The 27,276-nt window shown below is 40.2% G+C and overlaps 1 long non-coding RNA gene across 2 annotated transcripts in view; it reads left to right on the forward strand.

Annotated features, from left to right (window-relative positions):
• LOC131410670 (uncharacterized) overlaps positions 1-20,418 on the forward strand; it is a 49,034-nt gene extending 28,616 nt beyond the window's left edge. For both annotated transcript variants that reach the window (XR_009221383.1, XR_009221384.1), the window contains exons 3-6: positions 6,357-6,500; positions 17,803-17,972; positions 18,755-19,147; positions 19,320-20,418. This is a non-coding gene — a long non-coding RNA (uncharacterized LOC131410670). The remainder of the gene's footprint in view (positions 1-6,356; positions 6,501-17,802; positions 17,973-18,754; positions 19,148-19,319) is intronic.
• Positions 20,419-27,276: the final 6,858 nt, after the last annotated feature.

The raw sequence follows: 27,276 nt of genomic DNA on the forward strand, positions 1-27,276 counted from the left end.
TCAGCTGGTCAAGAAGGCCTCTTTACTGACTACTTCCCTCAGGGTCGACAGTTGGCACAATGACCTACGTACAAGATTTCATCTTCCTAACTGGGAAAACCCCTCCCTGGCCCAATGAGTGTGGCCTTGCAGAGATCCTCAGGTTCCACCTCACCCAGAGACTTCTTCCACAGGTGCCTCAATTCTCCTGCCACTGGGCCTTGATACATCTCTCCTAATATTCCCAAATAGCCCCGAAGAGCACGGGGCTTTTCCCACTAGCCACATCTGCATCACTAACCATGCTCCCTCACAAAGCAACCTCTAACTTCCTCTTTCTCAACAGGACCCTTGTCCTCATTGCCTTACTTTCTCAAATTTGGTCATCCAAAATCATTTCTAATGTTTTTAAGTTAAGGTTTATTTAGCATTTACTATATGTTAAGCACTATGGTAAGTACTTTAGAAGCACTTATCCTTTCATTATAAGCCTCTGAGGTAGTACATTAGTTTTCTGTTGCTGATAATTCTATAACAAATTATCACAAACTTAGTGGCTTAAAACAACACTAATTTATTTTCTCACAGATTCTGTGGGTCAGGAGTCCAGGTCAGGTTATCTGAGTCCTCTGCTCAGGTCGCACAGGCTGAAACCAAGGTGTTGGCTGGGGCTGTGATCTCATCTGAGGCTTGGGTCCTCTTCCAAGTTCACTGGTTGTTGGCAGAGTTCAATTCCTCGTAGCAAGGTAGCCAAGGTCCCCACTTTCTTGCTAGCTCTCAGCTGGGGATTGCTTTCAGCTCTAAGAGGTCACCTTCAGGTTCTTGCCATGTGGCTCCTCCTCTCATGGGCTGTTTGCTTTCTTCCATGGCAGCAGGAGAATCTCCCTGACTCTTCACCTTTTTCTAAAGGCTTACCTGATTAGGTTAGGCTTGCCCAGGATTATCTCTCTTTTGATTAACTCCAAGACAACTGGTTAATAACCTAATGGCAGGAGTGATATCCCATCACATTCAATGATGCCACCCAATACTCAGAAGGAGGGGCTTGCACAACATAGGGCAGAAATCTTGAGGCCATCTTAGAATTCTGCCCAGCACATGGAAATAGCACAGTGACCTCCATTTTACAGATGTGAAGCACAGTCACATAGCTTGTAAGTGGCAGAGCTGGGGTGGAATTCCAGGCATTTTGATTCTGAAACCAGTGTTCCAACCCAATGTACTAGACCACCTTTATTATCTTACCTTCTGTCTGCAACATTTTTCTTATCCCTATTTCTGCCCTATTTCTTATCCCTATTTCTGCTAAGTTGCATTTCTTCCATCTGTCAAAGTTCAACATAATTCTCATGTCCCTCATGAAGTCTTTTTGATTAACTAAGTTAGATGTTGACCACAACTAACCATCATCTCTCTCATATATTTTCCAAACCTTCTATCAATTAAATCTTTATAGGACATACTAAATATCAAGAATTAATGTTCTGTTTATGCTAGAAATATACTGACTGCTTTCTATAACTGACCAAAGGCTGTCAAACTTTGCCTGAAGAACATTTCCTCCCTGGGAAAACCTAGACATATTTAGAAATTAAAAATATTGAAAGCTTCACTTGTTTCCACCTCCTCAAAAAGATACAACAAATGGTATGCCCTTAGACCAAGAAATAAACTATATCAGAAAGAATCAAGTGTCTTTTAGGAGCTGGTTGTAGCATCAATGGAACTACGAACTCCAGATCAAGCTAAATGTGTCCAGGCAAGTTGGTCCAGGAAGAGTCTTGCTTTCTAATGCAGAGGTTCTCAAAACTAAGTACATCGGAATCACCTGAGAGCTTGTTAAAATACAGATTGCTGAGCCCATCCTCAGAGTTTGTGTTTAGTATATCTGTAGTGGGGCCCGAGAAATTGCATTCCTAACGAGTTCCCAGGTGATTCTGATCCTGCTGGTCTGGAGCTCACACTGAGAACCACTATGCTAGAGGGAAGAACCGATGGGCAGAAAGTATAAGGTAGCTAGTTTTAGGTAAAGATCTGGAGGAATCTTTTTTTAAGCCATTATTACTCTCCAACAATGGACAGGCTGTTTCATGAAGAAGAGAGCTCTCCATGACTAGAAATAAACAGACATTGGATAATTGCTCATTGGGGATATTCTAAAAATGATTGCTGCAAAGAACAATAGTGTCCTGGGTCCAATTCATGAAGTCAGGATTGATCTGGGGGGATGGGCAGGGCAGAGGGAGGGGCATGGGATTTTGCCAAGGCTAAGCCATCAGATAGAGAAGCCTAGGCACTGAAACAAATAGGCTTGGTATTACCTGAAAGAAAATTTTAAATTTCACCAACAATGAATGAGAAATTAAAGTGGTAACTAGGAAGCAAAGATTAGACTGGGCCTAGGAATAATCAGACCTACATCATTCTAGAAAGGATTATGTGGTTCATAACATAAGGGTAGGTAGAAAGGAAAAATCAAAATCAAAGCAAAGAAGGGAAAGCAAGGCATTTCAAGATGGTAATCCACAAATGCTGGGCATCCCAGAAAGTGACCCTATTGTACAATTCTAGTCAAATATTTCCAGATGTGGACAATGGGTAGAAGATTAGGTGGTAAAGAAGGATCACTAAACAGAACAGAGTTGTACTGGAATTGCTTCTCAAACCTTGTTGATCATCAGTCACCAAAGGAGAGCTTTAGCAACTCCAGATTTCAGAGTCCCAGTGAGTTTAGGGTTAGCAATGGAGGGTCACAAGCAGTGGGATAGTGACAGTAATCTGTAATTCGCAGGTACTTTCAGGTTTGGAATTCACCAACCCTGATAATCTCTGTCAACATTAATGTGTGGTAGTTGTCTCTAAAGCTATTTAACAGCGGGAGACTTGGGCCTTTGAGGTATCAATCCTCAAGCAATTCCATCCAGTCTTCTTGATGGGAACAAATTTATTTTTATAGGTAGGTCACTGAATGAACGAAAGTGCTTCCACTTTTATCTTTTTTCTGCATTGAGCTGTGATGTGATAATTTTATTTCATTTTCATTAAAAACATTTAAAGCAACTTCTGCTCTTGAAAACAATTGGGTAGTAGTAGAAGAAGGTGGGTCAGCCTTTGAAGACACACAGACCAGGATTTGAATCCCAACACTACCACTTACCTCACAGTAACCTTGGGGAGTTGCTTCATCTTTGAGTCTTGCTTTCCTTATCAGTTTATGTTGGAAAATGATGACAAACTTGGAGGTGGTTCTGAACTCTTTGAGGTCATTGTTGTACTCCTAGTCCTTGGCACTTAGTAATTGCTCACAAAACATTTGCTGATTGAGCTAATAATTTATATGTAAACAGTCCAGCGCTGCACCTGCTTAATAAAAGGGAGTTAGTGTTATTATTACCGAGAGTTTTTTTTTTTTTTTTTTTGCGTCATGCTCAAATATCACATGTGCTTGCACTTGAAATTTCGGAAAAATATAAGTTAAGAAGGTGTTGGGATTTGGACAGGGGACGATTGAGAGGTGGCCAAAGGGACATTTGTTTTTTATTTATTTATTTTTTTGTGAGGAGATCAGCCCTGTGCTAACATCTGCCAATCCTCCTCTTTTTTCGCTGAGGAAGACTGGCCCTGGGCTAACATTCGTGCCCGTCTTCCTCCACTTTATATGGGCCGCCGCCGCAGCATGGCTTGCCAAGCAGTGAGTTGGTGCGCGCCCGGGATGCGAACTGGCGGACCCCGGGCGGCTGCAGCGGAGCGCGCGCACTTAACCGCTTGCGCCACCGGGCAGGCCCAAGGGACATTTATTTTGATCTGTAACTTTTATAATTTTTGCAAGGAAAATATATTTATGTATTATTTGTTTGATTAGGAAAAAAATAGAAAAATTTAAAAAGTAAACTAAAAACCTTTCTCACGTCCCCTCATGAATGCTCTGCCAGCCAACTTAGGGGTTCTTAATTGATTTTTCACTTATAATTCTGCACACATACATGTACACACACACAAACACACGCCAGACACTCGACTTTCCATCTAATTAACATATTTTCCTTTCCATTAAATAAGCTACCTTGAACTGCATAACCCTTTTCTTCTGGAGAAATACATCTCTCTCTTCTTATTCAGTAGTTGCCTCACCCTCTGTCATCTAAACTCCTTATCTTATCATGTTCAGAACAATTCTGATTAATTTATTTAAGGCTTTTATCTTATCTTATGAAGGATTCTGGTTACCACATTCTTTTTCTCAGTGGTGAATGCACAGAGTGTGGTGGTGTATGCAGCCTGGGCATAGAGTACCCTCTTAACCCTGTGCTGCCCCAAAGCTCTCCATTTGACAGCCATCAGTCCAAAATTCTCTGCCTGGCTGGCAGGAGCCACCTCAGGTTGGGCTTAATTTGACCTAGCATTCTCTTCCAGCCCTGGGTAGACTCTGCAGCTCCTCTAGTGGATAATAAACTCCTTGGGGGTCGAGTCTGAGCCTGTTTATGTCTCTTTCACCCAACAGTGCCTTGGTCATTAGGAAATGTCCCTCTTGGATGAATGAAACTGGAGTTTTGATCTTGTATTTAATAAAAAATTGGTTCAGTCACTGCTTTTTATTTGCAATACATAGAAGTTGTGGCCAAGAAGCAACTTGCCATTTTTGTAACAAGTAATTTCCAATTTTCTACTATTTTTCAAGGTTATCTCTAATTTCTGATCAAGTTTTTAAACTGTGAATGTTTTAACTTCTCTTGGCCATAGACTTAAACCTGGCGGCCTGAGGTCTATTCTGAATGGCCTTTGTTTTCCCCCGCTATTAATTCGGCTAAAAACATCTTTAACTTCTGCTCTTGCAGAATATACTGATTTTGTAGTTTATTTTCAGTGACAACTAAGTCATTAAATAGGAATATTTTGCTGGAGAAATTTCAACATATTCCCACCCAGAGGGATTTTTTTTTCTTTTTTTTCTGGTATTGTTTGGTAAAGCCCCCTGGCTTTGGGCAGACCTGGGTTTGAATCCTGGATCTTCCGTTTAACAGCGGTGTAGCTGCGGGCTACTTATTTCTCTTTTCTAAGGGTTATTTTCTCATTTATAATATTAAAAGAAAAAGCTGCCTATATATAATTATTGTGAGGATTAAATGAAAAAATGATGTTAAGGACTTAGCCCACAGGTAGTGCTTAATAAATAATATCTATGGTATTCATCAAGATGGTTATTGTGGACTTGATTCATTCATTAATTCATCCACTGTTCCAGTTGCTGTAGTGCACCTATTACAGCACAGCCACTTCCCTGGCACTACGGGAAAACAAAAGTGATTGAGATGTTCTTCCTGCTTCCACTAAATGAACATACGCGTGTGTGTGTGTGTGTGTGTGTGCACGTGTGCGAGTGAGTGCACTTCTTTTGCTATCTCTATATATCTAACTATGCAAACCATGGTGATATAAGTTATAAGTGCTGGCTGTATCCGTGCTTTTTTATGTTAATCACTTAACCAACAAGTCTTTATTAAATATGCTCAATACTAAATACTCTGAAGAACTCAGAAGTACTATACACAAAGCAGTCCTTAGAAGTTTCTATGGGCTGTAGATACATATGTTACAAAAAAGGATTGTATGTAATTAGGGTATCAAGGTACAAAATCGTGGACTACAGATCAGTGCAGTGGTTCTCAGCCAGCTCTCAGCCTAGACACACCCCAGGGAATGTGATTCACAGGGACACACTCTCCAGTTGCTCGTGGTTGTGCCAACATCTACTCTGTCCCATATTACTCTCACTCAACAGGATTAAAAGAGTAAGTGTGGTGTTAAGATAGGGATAGCTCCGAATTCAATCTGTTGTTGTTGTTCTTGTAAGTCGATTATTAGCAAATTTCAACACTTTCACTGCTATCAGGTACAAATGATTTGGCTGAGGTTGAGAAACAGAGTCAGAAAAGGGTCAGAAACTAAACTGCCTGCAGGGAGTGAGGTGAGCTGAATGTGAGAACCCACAGGAAGCCACTGGGGAAAACCTGGTGCAGGAGATCACATGCACCTTCTCACGGGGCCCATGTTCACGCAGATCTAACCAATCACTGACCCAGTGCTGCCAGCAACTCTGGTGTCTCAAAAAAACTCAGACATGTGGAATTTTATGTGAAATCTCTGGATTTTAATGTTGAGTCAACCAATTTTAAAACAGCATGATACAAATCACACACGTCTGCTGTTTACGAGACCTACAGGCTTGTGACCAGACTTACAGACCAAACTTGTTTGATGTTATACCCTGGTCAGTAAAAAAAAAATGTTGAACATGCAATTCAAAATCTAATTTATAAATTATATACATGTACTCAATATCTGTGAATTCAATGTTCATAATGCCTTCTTTCTTTCAGGAAAAAAGTAAGTCTAAATAGAAGTCACGTTTCCCTTCTCCATCCACCCTAGCGCTCCAGTTGGGTGTGTGGGAAGGTGGAGACCCGGCCTGCATGCTGGGCGCTGCGGGAGTCTGAGGGCCCAGGGACCTAGAGAAGTGAGAAGTAAGTCTCTCCTGCTCTCTCACCCCCGACACCACGTTCCCAGCTCCCTTCCCCAAAGCAGCTGCTATAAATAGTTGGGGTTTTTTTTCTGTGTGTATTTTGCATTGTTTATTAATTTATTCAAAAGAAATTTATTAATAGCAGCTATGCCCCAGCCCCTGTTTTAGGCACTTGGGGATAAATGCAAAAAACGAAACAGACAAATATGGCTTCTCTCATGGGACTTTACATTCTGTGGGCTGAGACAGCTCATAAACAACTAAATATTAAATATAGAATTAAATGTTAAGTGGTGATAAGTGCTGTGAAGGAAAACAAATCTGGGTGTGGTGACAGACAATGATAGGCCGTGGCGTGTGGGGAGGGAGGGTGCAGAGAGCGAGGCTAGGAAAGGTCTCTGTGAGGAGGTGACATCCGAGCAGAGATGTGAGGGACAGGCCAGCCTCACAGTGTCTAGAAGAAGCACTCTAGACACAGGGGCCATGAGTTACAAAGACCCTGAGGTAAGAATGAACTAGAACAAGTTGAACGTGAGCTCAGAACCAAATCACATGAGGCTGTGGAGCCCTGGTGAGGAGTCGGGTTTTATCTGACCTCTTGGAAAAAAACTTTAAGGATTTTGATCAGGGGGATGATGAGATTTAATTTTTCTTTTAACTGAATTCCTTGGGCTGCTATGTGGAGACTAGACTGAGGGGTGGAGGCAGGTAGGCCAGTGAAGCAGTGAGAAGGCCACCGACCTGATGTGGGCAAGAGGTGCCGGCTTTCCTAAGGATAAGAGCCATGGGGGTGAGAGATGGCTGGATTCAGGGTTTATTCTGAAGGTAGACTCATGGGAGTGTGCTGATAAGTGATTCTGTGCATATACCAGCATATATTTATATTTGCCACTCCTTCCCTTTTTAAAACACACTTAATAGCATAGTATGCAAACTATTCTGCATCTTGCTTTTTGTCACTTGATATTAGACAGAGACTATTGCATATTAGTCTTCATTAAAGACGTCGATCACTTTCTTTTTCTTTCATTTTTTATTTCTATTTAAGTTAACATGCAGATAATTTTAAAGACCAATAGTTCTCTAAGGCTTGTTGTGAAACACAGCAGGCCCTCATCCCTCTCTTATCATTTCCTCTTTCCCGGAGACACTAGTTTCAACTCTTTTTATCTGATTATTTTGGTATTTGTCTCCATTTTTCTAGATAACATTTCTGTATTGTTACTTCTTGACTTTCTAGTTTTAGATATGATCTCTTGATTTTCCATTCAGGAAGAGGAGTGGAAGAGGAGGACTCAGCTCTCTTTTATCCTTCTTGCCCCACTGTCTCTACCCACTTTTTGCACCCCATCTTTCTTTTTTTGTGTGTGTGAGGAAGATCAGCCCTGAGCTAACATCCATGCCAATCTGCCTCTTTTTGCTGAGGAAGACTGGCCCTGGGCTAACATCTGTGCCCATCTTCCTCCACTTTTATATGAGACGCCGCCACAGCATGGCCTGTTAAGCGGTGCATCCGTGCGCACCTGGGATCTGAACCCGGGCAGCCAGCAGTGGAGTGTGTGCACTTAACCACTACGCCACAGGGCTGGCCCCCCATCTTTCTTTTAATATGGCCAAACTGTAATATTTGTTAGTTCAATATTCAGTGTTAACTGGCCGATTTATGACTAAGTAAACACTAATTACCACTAAATCTGTTGCAAACTGTGGTTATTTTTATCTGCTAAACAATGTTTTGTTATTTTCAGAGTTAATAATTGCCTATTTTTTTCTTTGCTTAGTTATCTTTATATTTATCATGAATTCAACACCAAACTCTTTGACAATTGTCTAAATCCTCTCGCAACATGTTCAGACACGTTAGGTACATTTTACCAATTTCACCTTCCTGAAGAATTTTTTCCTGGAACCTTCTGATGAGCTTTGTGGTGGATTGGTAACAAATATGGCCAATAATTCCCTTTTCTATATCGGTGCTCCCTTGCTCTGTAACTTTGAGTGAACTTCCCACTGGATACTGAGCTAGACCATGAGATTTGCTTAGGTCAATGAAATATTAGTGATCATAACACAGTAGACACTTGAGAAGTCCTTGTGCTTTGGGCTTTTGGGGCCCTGCTGCCATGTGAAGAGCAAGGCTCACCTGCTGAATGAGGAGAGAAACATAGCCCAGTCACCCCCATGACCCCAGCCACCACCAAGCCACCTGTCAGACATGTGTGAGGCCATCTGGAACCAACCAACCCCAGCTAAACTGCCAAGTGACCACAGTTGCATGAGTAATGCTAGTTAAGTTCAGCCAGAAGAACTGCTCAGCAAAATTGTGAGCTAAATTGTTGTTGGATGGTTGTTTTAAGCCATTGCATTTTGGCTTTATTTGTTAGACAGCACTAGATAACTGATACAAGCTGCAGTGTGGACTGGTTTGCTCTGGGGTCTAACTACCATCCTGGGACTCTCTACATCGTTGTCCTGAGGCTGTCTTTTGCTTTTTTCCTATATTGGAACTCCTGTTTCGGGTAACCCACATCTTCCTCTTGCTTGCTTTCCTCCAGTGACTTCCCAAGAAAGGGTATAAGAGAAGTAAACTGTTTACAATCTTACATGTCTGAAAATATCTTTATTTCTTTTTTTTTTTTAATTTTTATTTATTTATTTTTTTCCCCCAAAGCCCCAGTAGATAGTTGTGTGTCATAGATGCACAGCCTTCTAGTTGCTGCATGTGGGACGCGGCCTCAGCATGGCCGGAGTAGCGGTGTGTTGCTGCGCACCTGGGATCTGAACCCGGGCCGCCAGCAGTGGAGCACGCGCACTTAACTGCTAAGCCATGGGGCTGGCCCTGAAAATATCTTTCTTTCTATTCTCATATTTAAATGATAGTTGGTTGGGAGTAGAATTCTAAGTGGTTGATTGTTTTCCTTTAAAATTTGAAAAGCCTTTCTCCATTACTTTGTAGCTTCCACTGCTCCTGTTCAGAAGTTAAAAATCAATTTGTGTCAAAAGATGATGAGACCACCACTCAATAGCTGAAACAAAAGGAGAAAGCCGAATTTACTGCTTGCTATAGAAAGGGAGAGACATGGTGGTCACGTACCGTCTCTCCAAGCAGAGCAGACTGCTGAGCTCATCTAAGGTTTTTGGGAAGCAAGGAATTCAGGGACTGGTAGACTTTCAGAGGCCCTAGTGGGTTGCCATCATCTGCAGAATGGCAGTTCCTTGAGTGTTTATTGGAGAGAGTCCATCCCTGACTGGCCGAAGTTCAGAAGTGAGGGACTGAGGTTGATTGGTGGCTAGCAAAGGCGTGTTCACTGGGGGGAGTTGCCTTTGATCCATTAAATGAGTTTAAAACCAGTTTTAATGTTACACTACAGAACAATCTCCTTTACCTAAGTTTTGGGGAGTATTTTTAGTCTCACTAATTGCTGATCCTATGTGTATAACTTGATTATTGTTTTCCTATTCAAAATCTTGCAGCATCTTCTCTTTGCTTTCAATGTTTGAAATTTCACAACATTGTTGCATTAGCCTGAGTCTGTTTTCACTTGGTAAATGTCTCAGTCTGGAAACTGACAATCTCTTCCCCTCTATTTTCTCTGGGTTTTTGTTTTTTGGATGCTAATACTCCTTGACCAATTCTCTAATTGTCTTAGTTTTTTATCTCCTATTTTCCATCTCCTTTTCTTTTTGCTTGGAAAATTCATCAACTTTATATTCCAACTTTTCTTTTGAAAGTTTTCATTTCTGCTATTATATTTATTTTCCAAGACCTTCTTTATGTTTTTGGAGTTTTCCATTTTTTTATTTGTTTGTTTGTTTATTTTTGGGTAGAATCCTGTTATTTCATGGTTTCAATGACTTCTGTTTGTGAGGTTTTTGACATTTATTTTATCTTTATTTATTCCACATTACTTTTTTTCTCGTTATTTTATTTTCTATTTTCCAAGCTAAAAGATTTCCTCAAATATCTCATAGTCTTTTTATCTGATAATATTTAAGAGTGAGATACTAAAACACAAACTGAAAGCTCTCAGATGGGATGGTTTACTGTAAAGATGTGAGGCTTTACTGTAGGAGCATCAGGGTGGGCTGTTTAATGGGGAAACTTCTGATGTCGGTATTTTTCCAATGTCATGTCATCATGGACTAGCCATATTTCCCAGAAAAGACTCTTCCAGTATCCTGCCAGGGGGATGAAGGTCTAGCTCTCAGGGTCCTGGACTCAGAGCAGAGAAAGACGGGTGTGGCATGTTATGTCTGTGTAGCTGATATGCATACATTTATTTAATCCCTTTCTGTTAGTACAGTTCCCTCACCCTCAACTGCACTGGTATTTTTCCAGTGCAGAACCATCTATTTTACTCCATTCTGAAAATAAACCATCCCTCTTTGCCAGTTAAAGAAGGAGCAGTTTCCAGGCTACTGCACGGATATGGGGATGAGTCTAGGGACCCAATTCCTTCTAAAACAGACTTCCTAACAATTCTTCTTGTTGAGTCCATTCCCCTTTTACCCTCGTTTCCACAAAGACCTGCTGCTATTAGTTTATAAGTCTTTGGATATTCTGTAAAGCAGATTAGTTCTTAGCTTTCTCTACTGCTTGATTGGATTCAATTTTGTCAGCTCTGCTTATTCTATCACTATGTATTCATCTGCTTTCCAGCTTCCAAAATGATCTCTTTTCCAGCTCTCTCCATTTGTTAGGTTTAAGCCTTAAAATACTCCTTCACTGATCGTGTCAGTGGGGTTTCAGGAAGGCAAGAGGTAGAAGTGCATCTTAAATCTCCTATCTTTACATAGAACTTGCTTTTCATCTTCTATTTATATGAAGTGTGTTAAGGGCTTTATAATTGAATCTAGCTTATAATTTATTTGTGATAGATGTAAAACTGGTTTATGAAAGATGGCTCCAATTACAATAAGCTTAAAGCAATGCTTTCCTCCTTAACAATACAGAAAAGGAAAAGTAATTCAGCACTAACCCAGCGAAAAGGGACACATAATTATAAATCAAGATTAATATGTCTGGGAATATTCTTTCCCTGCGTTTGTATGCTCTTGCTAAAATGCAGATTGCATAACAACCTTAATAAGAAAATTCCTAAGCCTGTGCAAACTTGTGGGAGAGGTGTAGTCATGCATAATCTCACACTAAAATCTGCCAAGGCAGTGCATGCTATGGAATTCATAATTTCAGTTTTCATTCCGCACAGTAGCTCAAAGCTGGAAACATATGTGCTCATGAATCTTCGTCAAGTTAATCACTTTTCCCTCTTGCACCAAAAATTTAATACAGGCTTCTTAACAACCTGTCACTAGAGGAATCTGTTGTCTGATTGTATGATAAATCACACGCAAGGTAAGTTAATGTTGTTCCATAAGTTAATGTTGCTCTGTTAATTGTAGTAATTTTTTCCAGAGCTCTGCTTCTCTGTAGCCTTTTGGGATGACTGGTTTCCTTACCCAGAATCAAGCCAGACAACAACACACTGTGATACTGCAAAAAAAAAAAAAAATAAGCAGGAAGGTACATGTGGGCAGTTATTCTGTCTTCCTCTGAAATGGCTGCTATTCTCTGCCTGAAACCATGACCCACTCTCTCCATCTCGAGAAAATCTTCCCTTGATTCTGCCACTTCTTGAAAGTTGCCTTTGCCCTTCCCTGTCTTTTCTCACTTCTACCCTCTTTCATCCCTTAGCAGTATTTGCTGAGATGACTCAGACCCTATTTATTGAAAGATAACTTAAAAAATAACTCAAACATAATGAGCCTACACGGAAAAGCTTGATATCTCACCTCAAATCCAAACTTTCCCTCTTTTAACCATATCTTATTGGTAATAATAAAACCTTATATTGAATAGTTATTTAGATGTTGTGCTAAGTACTTTACATATATTATCTTTTCACCCTCACAATAACCCTATGAAGTATAATCTATCAAACCCATTTCTGTAAATAAAAAACTGAGTCTAGAGAGTTTATGCAGTTTGCTCAAAGAAAAACACTGTTGAGTGGCAGTCCATGTATGTGAATAGTTTCACCATCCATCCAGTTACCCAACCCAGAAACCTAGGAATCAGCATTAATTTCTCTCTTTCTCTTTCTCTCCACATTCTTAACATCTTAGGCCAACCTACCATCATTTCTCACTTGGACCACTGTGCCAGCCTTCCAACTATTTGCATTCATGTTTCCACATTCTTAACATCTTAGGCCAACCTACCATCATTTCTCACTTGGACCACTGTGCCAGCCTTCCAACTATTTGCATTCATGTTTTTTATAGACTATTTTCCATATAGCCAACATGTGAATTTGATAAATCTATAAGTATAATGAGATTTTTAACAAACTTCTTTCAGAAACTGACTTCATGCCATCAAAATTGTTATATGAATAAAGATGTATCATTATTGGGTGGATAACACAACTAACAAACCAAATCTGATGGACATATGTGGAATATTGCACACACATACAAAAAATAGAGAATATACATTCTTTTCAACAACACTTGGAATATTTACAACTTGACTATGTCCTAGGCCACAAAGTGAGTCTCAACAAATACCAACTAATCATTATAATATAGACTACGATATTTGATCACAATATAATAAAATTAAAGATCAGTAACAAAAAGATAGTCGACTCCTCTGTGTTATTTTTCCTTTACTCTTCCTCCTATACAAGGGAACTACAATTCCCAGGCTCCCTTGGGCTCTGGCATCCTTGTAGGCTCTGCCAATGGGAGACACTGGTAGCACGGACCTTAGATTGGGAGGCAGAGGAGAAAAGGCATGTTTCCTGCTTCCTATGGATTGCCACTCTTGGCTCCCAGTTTCTGTTGGGCAGTCTGCACTTTGGCTCTAATTCACTTCATATGGCTCCAGCTTTAAGCTTGGGGAAAGCCACCTCCTTCCATTGTCTCTCCAGACCTAGAAGTGATAAAGGCTTCCTGTTGTTGCTAATTTCTGGATTGCCTCAATGTCTCCAGTTGGCTTCTCAATCCATGGCCACCGTGGAATCAATTCTCTGTATTAAATTCCCCTCCAATTGAATCTATCTGTCTGTCTGTCTATCTATCTATCTATTTATCTATCTATCTATCTATCTTAACTGATATAATTTAGAAATTACATTGAAATAACTTATGAGTTAATATTTAGAAATGAGCAACAACACAAACTACCTATCAACATTTTGGGATGTAGGTAAAGTATTCCTTAGAAGGAAATTTATATCTCAAAAAGTAAGATCTAATGTTGACCTTCCTCCCAGTTTGGCTGATTTGTTTATGCTATATTCACCTGTCTATTTGTTTTAACTCTTATCATTTCCTTTACCAATTCTGTATAATTCCTTGATTTTTGAAGCATCTGTAGCTCTGTTAGAAGCTCAACTCATACTACCCTACTAGCCTTGGAAACAATACTTTCATTGCCCATGTTTGCTTTCAGCATTAACTTTATGCTGGTCGGTATACTCTACATCTCTTGCCGTGGCTTCTCTCCCGAACTCCATTCCCATGTTTACAATTGTGTGCTGGACATTTCCACTTCACATTTTCAGAACAACAAATTTAACATTGCTGTAACTAAATTTATCATCCTGCTCCCCTTCCTCTAGAATCTTCTGCTCTTAATCTTCTGCCTGACTCTGTCACTTTTCCAAATATCCATCCTTGAGAACTCAGATACCTTCAGGGAAGGAACTACATCTCTTTCATGGTAAGGGCTTTTGTTCCAAGCACAGAACCTAACACATAATAGGTATGCAGTAAATATTTTTTGAATCATTAAAAAACTCCACCCTCTTTCTGATTCCATATCCCTTTCTATTTTTTATAGCTCTGTAATGCCTTCTCAAATCCATTCTCTTCTTTCTATTTTCGTCATGAGGGGTCCTCTTGACCACTCACTTGGAGAGGAAGCAGGGCAGGCTGGAACTCTTAAAGTTAAATTATAACTAATCTCTTAATAATGTTTAACTAAAACCATGTTAAAGGCAAGATGCTTCCTAGTCAGCAAGAAGAGTGAGACCTGACTGCAAGGTTCTTAATGCTGTTAACATGATTGAGAAAGAGTGTGTTGATCAGATGGGGAATAATATGCGGAAAACACTGCAAAGGCTAATGATGCCAGCAGAGCCTCGTCTATCTCTGCCCAGGAAGCCTCCCTGTCCCAGGGATTCAGCTTCCTCTGGCGATGGACGTGGCTTGGTTGTTGCAATTTTTTGTTGTTAAATTAAACTTCTCTAGAACCAAACCTAAACAACCCCTAAATTTCTGGCAGTCTCACAACTATCCCTTCAATTATCCAGGCTCAGAATGTGAAAATTATCACTGACTCTTATTTCCCTCTATTCCTCATATCTGCTTGTTTGATCCTTTCTGATTCTTACTCTTTCCTTTTTCTCTCCCTTTTTTCACTCCTCCCTTCTCCCTGCCACCTATAATTTATTAGGTGCTTGTTAAAACACACCCAGATTAGTCCTTTAATTAGATTGCTTTGCCTCTTTCTACCTCTCCTAGAGTCCTGCCCATGGCAGCAGATTCCTCATACTAGTGTTGCCTTTCATTATAGAATGACATAAGACCCAGGAGGATAAAAACACTCGCAGCAGCCTTACAATCCTGGTATTTAAAATAGGCACCACCTTCCTCAGCAAACCCCATGCTTCCCCTCTCACCAGCATCGCTGTAATTTTAGTCAGGTGGAGTTCTCTACCCTCCCCTGAACAAACTATGCTCATACTTGCCCTCCATGTTTTGTACTCAGGGTGCCCAAAACAGAGCCATACCTCAAAGTCCCATTTCTTTCTTAAAACCTTTGCTGATACACCTGGCTTACACTGATTTGTTTCTTCCCTGGCCTTCTTTATGCCCAAAGACATTTAGACAAGGTGATTTATCATGAAGCTAATGAGAGTTACATTTGAGGGCCTCCTACTTGGACAGCCCCCTTCAAGACTGTGTACCTAATTTTTATTTATAATTTTGTATTTTTCTCTTAAAGAAGATCCTCCAAGTTGTTAAAGCCTTGGGTTCCACATAATCTGGCTCTACCCCTGCATTTAAGCATTTAATTAAATTCTTTCCTTGAAGTATTTTCTAACTGGTTAATGTGTGACCAACTTGTTTTCTCAACTTAGTATGAGATTCTTACTATATAATGTTTTGTAGTGTATAGCATGATAGTTAAAAGGGTCATTGGTGGAGTCCCACAGACCTATATCCCAAAGTCACCTCTGCCATTTCCTAGCTGTGTGGCAAGTTTTATTTCTTAACTCTATTGAGTCTCAGTTTCACCCGTTAAGTGGGAATGATTATGGCAAGGACCACTTTATGACTTTCGGGGGCCTGAGGCACTTTTGTCCTCGTGGGCCCTGACTCCATAAAAAAAAATACTACAAATCATATTTTATGACTGTGTTGATGTAAAGACTAATATACCAGGGAGGAGTGTATATATTTTTAAGCATTATTTGAGGAATAGATAAGATAATGCATATAAAACCTTTAGCACTTTGGCACAAATTTGGTGTCCAATAAATGTTAGCTGTTATCACCAGGAAAAGTGCTTAACTCAGTGCCTGGCATGTAGTAAGAGTTCAAAAAATGGTAAGTATTCAAAAAACGAAAAAAATGATAAGTATTCTTACTAACTATGTATTAAACATTTATTTTGCTTATTCTTTTTTATGCCTGGCAAGTTTTCCTTGTTTTTTGGGTTGAGATATTTGTGGTTGGTGCTTTGGTTTTTTTTTTATAATTTTGTTTTGTGTGTGTGTGAGGAATATCGGCCCTGAGCTAACATCCCATGCCAATCCTCCTCTTTTTTTGCTGAGGAAGACTGGCCCTGGGCTAACATCCATGCCCATCTTCCTCTACTGTATATGGGACATGGGACACCGCCACAGCGTGGCTTGCCAAGCGGTGCGTCGGCGTGCGCCCAGGATCGGAACCTGTGAACCCCGGGCTGCGGAGCGCGTGCACTTAACCACTGCGTCACCGGGCCAGCCCCTGGTGCTTTGTTTTAAAGAAATGATAGGCCTCTGAAATTTACACAGTGTTAGAAGTCAATATGACCTCAATAAAATTAAAAAAAGTAACCATCCATAAAATAAACTTTGATTAAACATTCATGCCAAAATTGTACCTAACAAAAATAATAACGTATTCTTATATAATTTGATACCAAATCCATGTTTAAATTTCCCCAGTTGTCTCAAAGATATATTTTTACAGTTAGTTTGAATCAAGAATCAAACAAATTTGGTTGTTATCACTAAGTTTTCTTTATTATGTAACAGTTCCATGTATTGTGTAACATTAAAAAAGAAGGCAAGAAGTTATTAGCTGCGTGTTTTTGCCCCAAGTCTATTGAACAATAACAACAAAGTGCCTGGTCAGGTATAGGGAAAAAAAAAGACAAGACAGGTCCAAATTGAAGGATGTTCTTCAAAATAACTGACTTACACTCGTCAAAAGTGTTAATGTCGTAAAAACAAAGAAAGATTGAGACGCTATTAATGCTAATTCCTGATATTGATAATTGAATATTCATTAGTCTGAAATTATGTTAAAATAATTAGTCACTAAATAAATGTAGATAATGTAGAAACACTGTGATCCATTGTTAATAGAATGTAAAGTGATGTGACTTCCCTGAAGGAATTTGGCATTATCTTTCAAAAGCAGAAATGCACATACCCTTTGACCCAGAAATTCCACTTCTAAGTAATTATCCTAGAGATGGTTCCATATGTGTGAAATGATTCAAATAAAATGGTATATTCATTACAGGTAGTCATTGTAAGAAGAGAGTTTGGAAACAACATATATGACCATAAGTAATGAAATGTGTTAGTAAAATATGATATACTCACACAATAGAGTAAAATGACTTAATAGACTTCTCTAAATGTACTTTTCTGAAAAGAGTTCCAAGAGAAGGAAAGTTAAGAGAATAAGGTATAGAACATTGGGCAGGATATGCCTCCATTTGTGTGTGGGGAAAATATATGCGAGTTTGCATGTATATGCATTGATTTTTATATGCATCTATTTGTATTTTATATGTATATACATATTTGTATACTTCTATATATGTTTATATACATTTTTTTTTACTACACTGATATATGTATATATTTGTAAATGCATAGACTAGCTCTGTAATGGTGCCTAAGAAAGTTGAGAAAATTGTTGGCTCTGGAGAGAGGATTGGGTTGCTGGAAGACAGAGGGTAAGAGAGGCTTGTTTACCAAGGTATATCATTTTGTGTTTTGTGCAATTTACAGGCATTACCCATCAAAAAAAATTTAAAGAATAAAGACAATACAGAGTGTTGGAGAGCCAATCCGAAATCAGTTGAAAGGAGTGAACATTTGTTGATAACATGAGTGTAAGCAGATAGAGAGGGAACTTGTACTGAAAAATTCTCCAAATATGGACATAATCTACTGGAGAGGTAGGCAAACATGGCGTGTCCAAAAATCTGTTTCCAGCTTAAAGGTTATCTTTTTATGGAGTGAGAATTATCATATGACCCATTTCTTTCTTTCTTTTTTTTTTTTTTTTTGCAAAACTAAGGTAAAATGGTTAATTTTATGGTGTGTGAATTAAACTTCAATTTAAAAAATTAATGAATTTTTAAGAAGTTAATGGTGATGACACATCCATACCATGGAATACTACTCAGAGATAAAAAGAAAGGAAGTATTGATACATGCAACAACTCAGATGAATCATAAAAGCATTGTGCTAATTGAAAAAAGCCAGTCTCAAGAGGTTACGTGTTATAAGATTCCATTCATATGACATTCTCAAAGACAGAACTCTAGGGAGGAAGAACTGATCAGTGGTTTTTAAGGGTGAGGCATGAGTAACTCTAAAGGTATAATAGGATGGAGTTTTGGGGGTGATGGAATTGTTATGTATCCTCATCACGGTGGTAGTTGAGTGAAACTATACATGTGTTAAAATTCATAGAACTTTACATCAAAAGAAAAAAGTCAAACTTGCTGTATAATAATTTTTAAAATAAAATTTTAAAAAGTTAAAAGAACAGGCACTAAAGTGTGGGGGCTCTTGCAAGAACATAGCCCCAAATTAGAGTCCATAATTTTAGCATTTAAATCTTGCTTCTATATCAAGAGTTAACAAGGTTTTGCTGGTGATTTGATTTTGTGGCCATAATTGTCCTATTCTTTTTCAACATGATAACCCTAACCCTCCTCATGCTTCTTTCAGAAAGACGGGAGTAATTCCAGCGTCGTCTTTACAGAAACACAGTGCAGCTACATACAATAACCGCCCTCCTATGTGAACAAGCCCAGCAGTGGACACTGGTGGATGATCATTGGTTACTGGGTTACAACACACCCAGTAACACCCTTTTACAGTTCATTGTCACAACACACCCTCGGTGCTGGTAAGAGGATGATTCAACAAAAAGTGAAGAACCCAGGATACTAGGACAGTGTCAGATCTGGAAATGCAATTCCAGCACAAGTTCCTTTCCCCACAGCAGCTTAGCAACCTCACGTCTCTCCAAGGTAGAGAGGAAAATCAAGTCGAACAGGCCTTCCTGAAGACAAGGTGTGAAATACCAGATGTCATCTTTGTTCCTGGTGATGACATGAAGTAAGTATTTGCTGATATGAACTGTTACACATTCTCCTCACATCTCACCTAAGTGGTCAAAAGTCAACTATTTTCTTGGAGATGCAGATAGAACAAAACACGTACTGGTCGTTCATTTATTTCCCCTGCTAGTATTCTTATATAGCCTACTTATTTCACTCATTTGTCCCAGACTTCATCCCAAATAGCCCTAGGAAAAGCCACTTGTTTTGGAGCAAGAAGGGCTCATGATTCAAATCATCTCTCCACTAAGAAAGAAACTGCCGAAGAGATGGCTATATAAAGTACTTCCTGGTTCAAAGGGAGGGCTCTGGAGTCAGAAGTCTTGAATTCGAATCCCACCTCTGAAATGTACCAGCTGTGTGACCTTAAGTAAGTAACTGCACTTTTCTGGCCTCCTTGTCCTCTCTGTTAATGGTAGGTGCTAAACGAACTCATTGAACTGGTGATGAGATTAAACGTGATAACGCATATAACGCACCTATACAAGGTCTGACGCTGACTGTGTATTCAGGAAGTGTGAGCTGTTTGCATATGCTAGATCATTAATGTCATTTTCACGTATGTGGTCGTGAAGGGGTGGGAGGTTCCAGGAAGGTGTTTGAAGCCCTTTTGGTGCCCAGTTTCTTTACTCTGCATAGGTTGACCCACAACATGCCTTGGGTGACTCGGCCTGCTTCCCTGCCAGGCTGGTGTCCCATTCCCTTATATCCTTTGCTGATCCGCCAATCAATCTGGTAAACTAATCATCACTGAGATGTTAGACTTTATTGACTTTCTGACTCGGAGACGTGGCTTAAGAAGTGTACTTCCAGCTGGGAGCAGCTGGGGCCTTTCAGCAGCCTTCAGGTAACACGTCTTTCCACGCAGGCAGCCTGGGCTATGGCTTCCATATTAATTGGCTGCCTTGCACTAGCGGCTGGTTGTCATGCTCCGGGGACCTTGTGCACATTTATGACACCCGTCTTTCTGCTTCCCTACCTTTCCTCTCCCTTCCCTCCCGGATCAGAGTGAAACAGGGCTCATTAAAGCTTTAGAGGGACGGTGTCAATGGAGAACTTCAGGAGCTTGGCCTGGAGAAGAATAATTAGTCAAGATGGGCTGCATGCTCTGGAAGACTTTAGATGGCCACTAAATCCGTGGGTGTTTAACAGTTATTGCTTCCCCATATTCCTCAAGCTGCTGTTTTGTCAATTTTAGGAAGACTGGGGGAAAAGTCCTGTAAATATTTATTTTCTACCACATAACATATTTCCTATTTGACTTGAAAATTAGAGTTATGTGTTTCTTATATAAATTATAAATTAAAAGTAAAAATCAGCACTACTGCTTTCTGCCAAACATATACTATTGTGCAACAATGTATTATGTACAAGACTATCACACAAATTGGAGAGGTTAGTCCTAGAAAAATTGGACACAACACAATAATTTGTGTGTCACAATAATGACACAGTATTAAAAATGGAACTTTGAATGAAAAAAGAATCCAGGGCCAGCCCCGTGGCATAGCGGTTAAGTGCATGCGCTCTGCTGCTGGCGGCCCGGGTTCGGATCCCGGGTGCCCACGGATGCACCACTTGTCTGTCAGGCCGTGCTGTGGCGGCGTCCCATATAAAGTGGAGGAAGACGGGCATAGATGTTAGCCCAGGGCCAGTCTTCCTCAGCAAAAAAAGAGGAGGATTGGCATGGATGTTAGCTCAGGGCTGATCTCCTCACAAAAAAAAAAAAAGAAAAAAGAATCCGTAAGTCCCCAGAACCTATGAATATATTATGGTACATGACAAGGGGGAATTAAAGTTGCAGGTAGAATTAAAGTTGCCAATGAGTTGACTTGAAGATACTGAGATTATCCTGGATTACCTGGGTGAGCAATCCTTACTTGGCAATCACTAAGTAGAAGAGGGAGGCAGAAGTGGAGATCAGAGAGAAATTTGAAGACGTTATGCTGAAAGAACCCTCTTCTCTGTATCTATCTCCAGTGACTGCTCTATTGTTTTCTTTCCCTTCAGAGCTTAATTTCTTGAAAGGATAGTCTATGCTCTCTGCCCAGACTTTCTCACTTCTTATTTGTGACTTAACTTATGATGCCTGACTTTGCCTTCATGTTCTATTGAAATTGCATTCTCCAACGTCACCAGTTACCTCCTTATAGCTAAATCCAGTGACCATTTTTCAGTTCTTCTCTTATGGACTTCTGAGAACCTCTCTGTCCTGAGATACTTTCACCCACCCCTGACTTTGGTGGTCCCACACTCTGCCGCTTCTTCTCCCACCTCTCTGGCTTTTCCTTTTCAGTCTCATTTAGGGTCAGTGCTTCCTTTGCCGTCCCCTAAGTGGTATTTATTATGATAGACCCTCCTCTTCTCCTACACACTCTTTTGAAAATCATCTGCATCCACAACCTCAACAAGAAAACATATATTGGCGACTCCCAAATTGATGCCTCCGACACAAACTTTGCTCCTGCCCTTCAGAGCTTCATATCCATTTTGCCTTCCGGAACCTCCACTTGGCTGTCACAAGCACCTTCTTCTTAGACTCTGATACTCCGGTTTAGGTGCAAATGGTTTCGTTTGGAGGGAAGTGATCCCAGGAGGCATTCCAAGGGAAGGAGAAATGAGACTGGGAACCCTCTGAGACACTGGGTGGAAGATGCCTTGGAACTGACGCACAGAGGGACAAGAAAGCCGAGGTATTTATGTATCAATTCCTGTCCCTTGCTATCGATGGTCACTCCTGGAAGTTAACTCCCTGGAACTTCAGGTCTGACTACATGTGCACTGCAGCGAAGCTCACTCCTAGTGGCCAAAGAGTGACCTCGGTCAGAGAGATGCAGAAGCTGTGTTCGCCTGTAGGAACTGCCTGTAGGCAACTTGAATGGCAGGCCAGGCCAATACGCGTGGGTCACCAACAGTGTCTACTATACACCTCAGATCAACATGTCCCAAATGGAATTCAAAGTTTCAACCTCCAAATCTGTTCTTCCTCCTGGAAGTAATTTTTTTTTCAGTAAATGACCCCGCTATCAATCTAATGATAAAGCCAGCGTGTTGAATAATCTCAGTGTCGTGCTAGATTCTTCCCTTTCCTACACCATTCATATCACATCTGTCATCAAGTCCCGTCAATTCTGCCTTCTAAAGTTTTCTCAAATCTGCCCATCTTGTGCATTCCACAGCCAACATATAATCTCAAGTGACCACAATGTCTTACCTGGACGCCTACATAGCCCCTACACTGGTCTTTCTATCTCTTATCTCTGGACTTTTTCTCTCCCAATCCATTTTCAACATAGCAATTAGAGTGACCTCTAGAAACAAATCCAATCATGCCGCCAGTAAATGACTATTTCCATGGAAATAGAGGCCATGCTTCCTAACATGTTTTGCTAGACTTTCCATGATCTTGCATTTGCTTAACACTTTAACCTCATGCCTCATTCCTTTCCTACTCAATTATTCCCTAAAAAATGTATGTCTCTCTCCCTCACCTGCACATGTACTTTCTCTCAGTCCTTCAAATATGCCATGTTCTCTCCAACCTTAAGGCTTCTGCTCATTCTCTCTCTCTCTGGTTGAGAACTATTATTCCTGCTCAGAATTACAAGTTTGCTTCTTTCAGGAAGTCTTCCCTGATCTCCCTGCTATAAGATTACCATAGCACCTTCTGTGTCTTCATCATGGTATTTCTCACAGTGAATTGTAGTCTATTTACCCATCTAGATCCACCTCCCTCTCCCAAGACTGAGACCTCTGTTAGGTAGGGGCTATGTCGGTTTTGATCGCTGTTGGGTCATCAGCGCATAGCACTATCAAGATCTGTTGAAAAAAGATCTCTCTATCCTACGGCAATAGCAATAAATATGTAAACTTGGCTGGCTGTTGACTCTTTTCCAAATGCCTGAGATCTGAGAGCTCAAAGTAGTTTTCACATTTGACTATCACATAGCAAAGAAAGACCTCTCTTTGAAGTCAGGGGGCCAGGAAAATGTGTCATATCAATAGACCTACCTTGCACCTGCTGCTGGAGGAATTTATCACAACTCTGAAGAGTATCCAAGAAGACATGTTTCCCGGAAAAATCAAACCAATGGTCTTTCCAGAGCCCCTGCTTTTAGTAACCCAGTATAATCAGTCTATTCATCTTTCTGGTAATGATTTTTTTCTTCTCAAAGCACTCAATTCATTTTCCACCGCTGACATGTAATCCAGAAATAATAGAGGTCGGTCTAGTATAACTCATATCCGAAAAGGGAAAGTGCCAACACTCTGAAAGAAAAGCTCTGAATTAAGTATTCCCGAAAATAATTCTCAGCAAATCGGGGGATATGAAAAGGCCTATTCAACTGTAGATGATATTTCTTTTCATTGTTTATTATAAATACAGCTCCCCAGTAGAAAGAATTAAGTTTGAAAACACCGCTCTGGCACAGTCTTTGTAATTACATTCCAGCATTCAAATCTGAACGTGTTTTCTAATTCTATTTTCTAATAAAGTTACTCAGAGGTGCTAAAATTTGAACCCATTTTTAAAAACCCTAAACTCCCACTGTGTGGCATGTGCAGTCAAAGCAGATGAGCAGAGCCCTGGTGAACATGTAATGTGAGAGAGAAATAAATCTTTGTTATTTTAGCCACTAGGATTTGGGGGTTCTTTGTTTCTGTAGAAGTGATAATTTCCTATCAAGCCTCTGAGTTCAAATCCAGTTGAGAAGTGGACACAAGAATCAAACAGTTGGAGAATAAAATACTCAGTCCTATTACTCAAAGGGCCCATTTGGAGAATGGAGCATAGATATTAGTCAAAACCAGGCTTCCTTATAGCTTCCCCTCTGAATTGACCCTACCCATCCCAAACGTCAAGTCTCCCCATTACAAGACCAGATCCTGACATAGAAAGCGTACCTCATGGAGAAAACGGAATGAGAGATTCTGGAGGAGAGAGAAGAAAGAGAAACAGAAAGATACAGCACAGGGTCTAAGCTCAGCATGTTCAGTTCCTTCTCCCTAGTCCCGGGTCAAATAAGGCACTCCTCCAAGGCGAGCATTCCCACACTTTCCCTTCCTGAGGAGAGGAACTTCTTCCCCCGGGGTGGAGAAACTCACGGTTGAAATAATGAAACAGCGGGCCGGCCCCGTGGCTTAGCGGTTAAGTGCACACGCTCCGCTACTGGCGGCCCGGGTTCGGATCCCGGGCGCGCACTGACGCACCGCTTGTCCGGCCATGCTGAGGCTGCGTCCCACATGCAGCAACTAGAAGGATGTGCAGCTATGACATACAACTATCTACTGGGGCTTTGGGGAGAAAAAGGGAAAAAATAGGAGGAAGATTGGCATGGATGTTAGCTCAGAGCTGATTTTCCTCACAAAAAAAAAAAAAGAAAGAAAGAAATAATGAAACATTGATCCAATTAAGCCCAGGAGTGAAAGCTAAAGGAACCTATAGGGACTTCTTTCACCTCAAATTAGTTTTGAAAATGATCAGCATTGTAGATATTAAATTCATGCAGTGTGGCATCTGTCCTGGGAGATAATGCAGGTCTGTCTATCATCAGAGAAAGCAGGATCCTGTACTCTTCCTGGGGTTGGGGTCAAAATAAACCATATCTGGGTGATAATAGGTTCGTCTGAGCTCTAAGACTAGATCTGAAGGAGAAAAAGTCCTAAAGGACAGGCTGGGTAGAGGAATGTGAAAGAAAAAGAGACAGCCCTATTATTTTGACTTAATAGAGACAGAGGGCTCTGGGACTGATTATAGGCGTGTCAGCCTCAAGGACTGTAGTAGCTGATGATAGAAGCACATCCTTTACCCAATTTGCCTTCCTCAACTGCTGCTTCCCTCATTTACCAAATGAGGGATGTTTAAAACTATCCATTTAAGTCTGGGATTTTATTATAGGTTTCATTATAGAAGTAGTATGGAATCGGCTTCATATTATGACAAAGAAGTGTATTGCTGAAGAAATGGGACATCACTGAAGCTGAGCAGTTTTAAGCTAGAGGAGAAGCATGATGTGGTGACACCTTGGAAAAAACAACCAACTAGTCCTGTGATTGTCATGTGGGATTTATCAGCTGAGTAACAAACACGTGTTTGACTTCCAAGACAGCCAAATGCCTTTGGCCTTTGCCAAGTTGTAAAACACACACACACACACACACACACACACACACACACACACACTTATAGAAAGTCAGAATAGTTGATAGATGGATGGATAGATAGGAAGGAAGGAAGGAAGGAAGGAAGGAAGGAAGGAAGGGAGGAAGGAAGGAAGGAAGAAAAAGGGAGTGTTCCTCCTCCTTTTAACAAATTTATAAACTATATAACAAATTGAGTCATTTTTGGTTAAATGCCTTTTTTTTGTGTAACAGCTAAGAAACCACAAGGTCATCATGTGAAAAGGAAGAGTCTGGCATTACATCTTAAGTTGTAATTTTCTTCTCCTGAATATTGGAGAAAAGGTTTTTATATTAGTTTATTTTTGTAAAACAGTCTGCTTCAACTGATCCTAGGACATCACTTGGATGAACTACACAGAAGCTAAGAAACTGTCTGGGTAGGCCTACATCATTGCTGTTACTATTGAAACTTACTCTTTCTTTTGCATAAAACTTTTCTACTATTTATTCATTTCCTGTACAGATTCTTGTTTAGTATGTAGGAGCCTGAATAAAATTCCTGGAAAAGTATACTTCAGACCTATTTTCAGATGGTTGTTTTTTGTTCCTGAGGTTTCATAAACTCTAAACATTAATGTTTCTCATTGCAAAAGAAACTATGTTTTTTTAAATGTTGGTAGCTGATTATGAATAGACGTTATTTCTTCCCTGGAGAATACAAGTAGTTTAGTTTTGATGGATAAAATGATAATCCTTTAGTGTTATATTGCCTCATCCTGATAGGTCAGATTTTAGTTTGAGTACAGTTTATAAATTTTATTAAATGGATGTTTCTGAGAGCTATGATTAGCTTCTAGGAAAATTTTTAGCCAGAGAAGCACATAGCAGCTTGAAAGACTCCCTCATTAATGAATACCTTTTATCGATAGTTTTAAGTTCAGGTTAGATTTCTGATTTATTTGATTTCTGCTGTTGGTAAGCATTCTATTTATACTATAAATTGTGCTGTGAATTTCCAGCATGGCTCTGACACGTGAGTGAGATAGAATCCCACCAGTGGATGTGTTTTTTGGTGCTTTTCAACTTGAATTATCATCTACTGTCTTGGATTGTTTCTGAACTCTGGTCATTCTTCCAAGTTGGGTTAGAACAGCAGGGGTCCCAGGACCCCAGGGGAAAAGATGAGAGTCCATTTTCTGTAGCAAAAGAGATTGTAATAATTTCTGCTCTCTATGGCCTGTTGATTACAAGAATAAATACAGACAGCTGCTCTCCATGGACCACTTCCTCTATCTGGTGGTCCTAAGGTGATTAATCATCCCAATTTGCCTGGCACTAAGGAGGTCACCAGAATGTGGGACTTTCAGTGTTAAAATTGGTAAAGTTCTGAGTAAACCAGGACAAGCTGATCGTTGTAGGTAGTGCCAAATTCTGAAAGATTACAGACCCAAATTTGGAGAATTCAGAGGTCTGACTACCATAATAGAAGTGTTGTGGATGTGCAAATGCAGCTCAATGGCTCCAGGTTTGCCTTAAAATGGCACAGGGAGACCACATCTGTTCATGGCCCATAGAGGGTCAGGGTTTCCTCTCAAAAGTGTAACTTTCTTCTCTTAACTGCTACCACGGTACTAAGGGATTCATTCTTTTTCATTCTTTTTTTTTTTTTGGTGAGGAGGATCAGCCCTGAGCTAACATCTATGCCCATCTTCCTCTATTTTGCGTGTGGGATGCCACCACAGCATGGCTTGATGAGCAGTGTGTACGTCCCTGCTCAGGATCTGAACCTGTGAACCCCAGGCCACTGAAGCTGAGCACGTGAACTTAATCACTACACCCACTGGGCCAGCCCGGGATTCATTGTTAATATTAGAGTCTGGCCCTAGAGACCACATGGGTTGCTTTTTCCTCTTTAAGGCTTTGATGGATTTGCTGAAGATAGAAAAATAACATTTTCAGCCATCTACTATTTAAATAAGAGCTGTCTTTTAAAAAAAATTTTAA

Source organism: Diceros bicornis, chromosome 10, assembly GCF_020826845.1.
Source record: "Diceros bicornis minor isolate mBicDic1 chromosome 10, mDicBic1.mat.cur, whole genome shotgun sequence".
Classification (NCBI taxonomy): domain Eukaryota; kingdom Metazoa; phylum Chordata; class Mammalia; order Perissodactyla; family Rhinocerotidae; genus Diceros; species Diceros bicornis.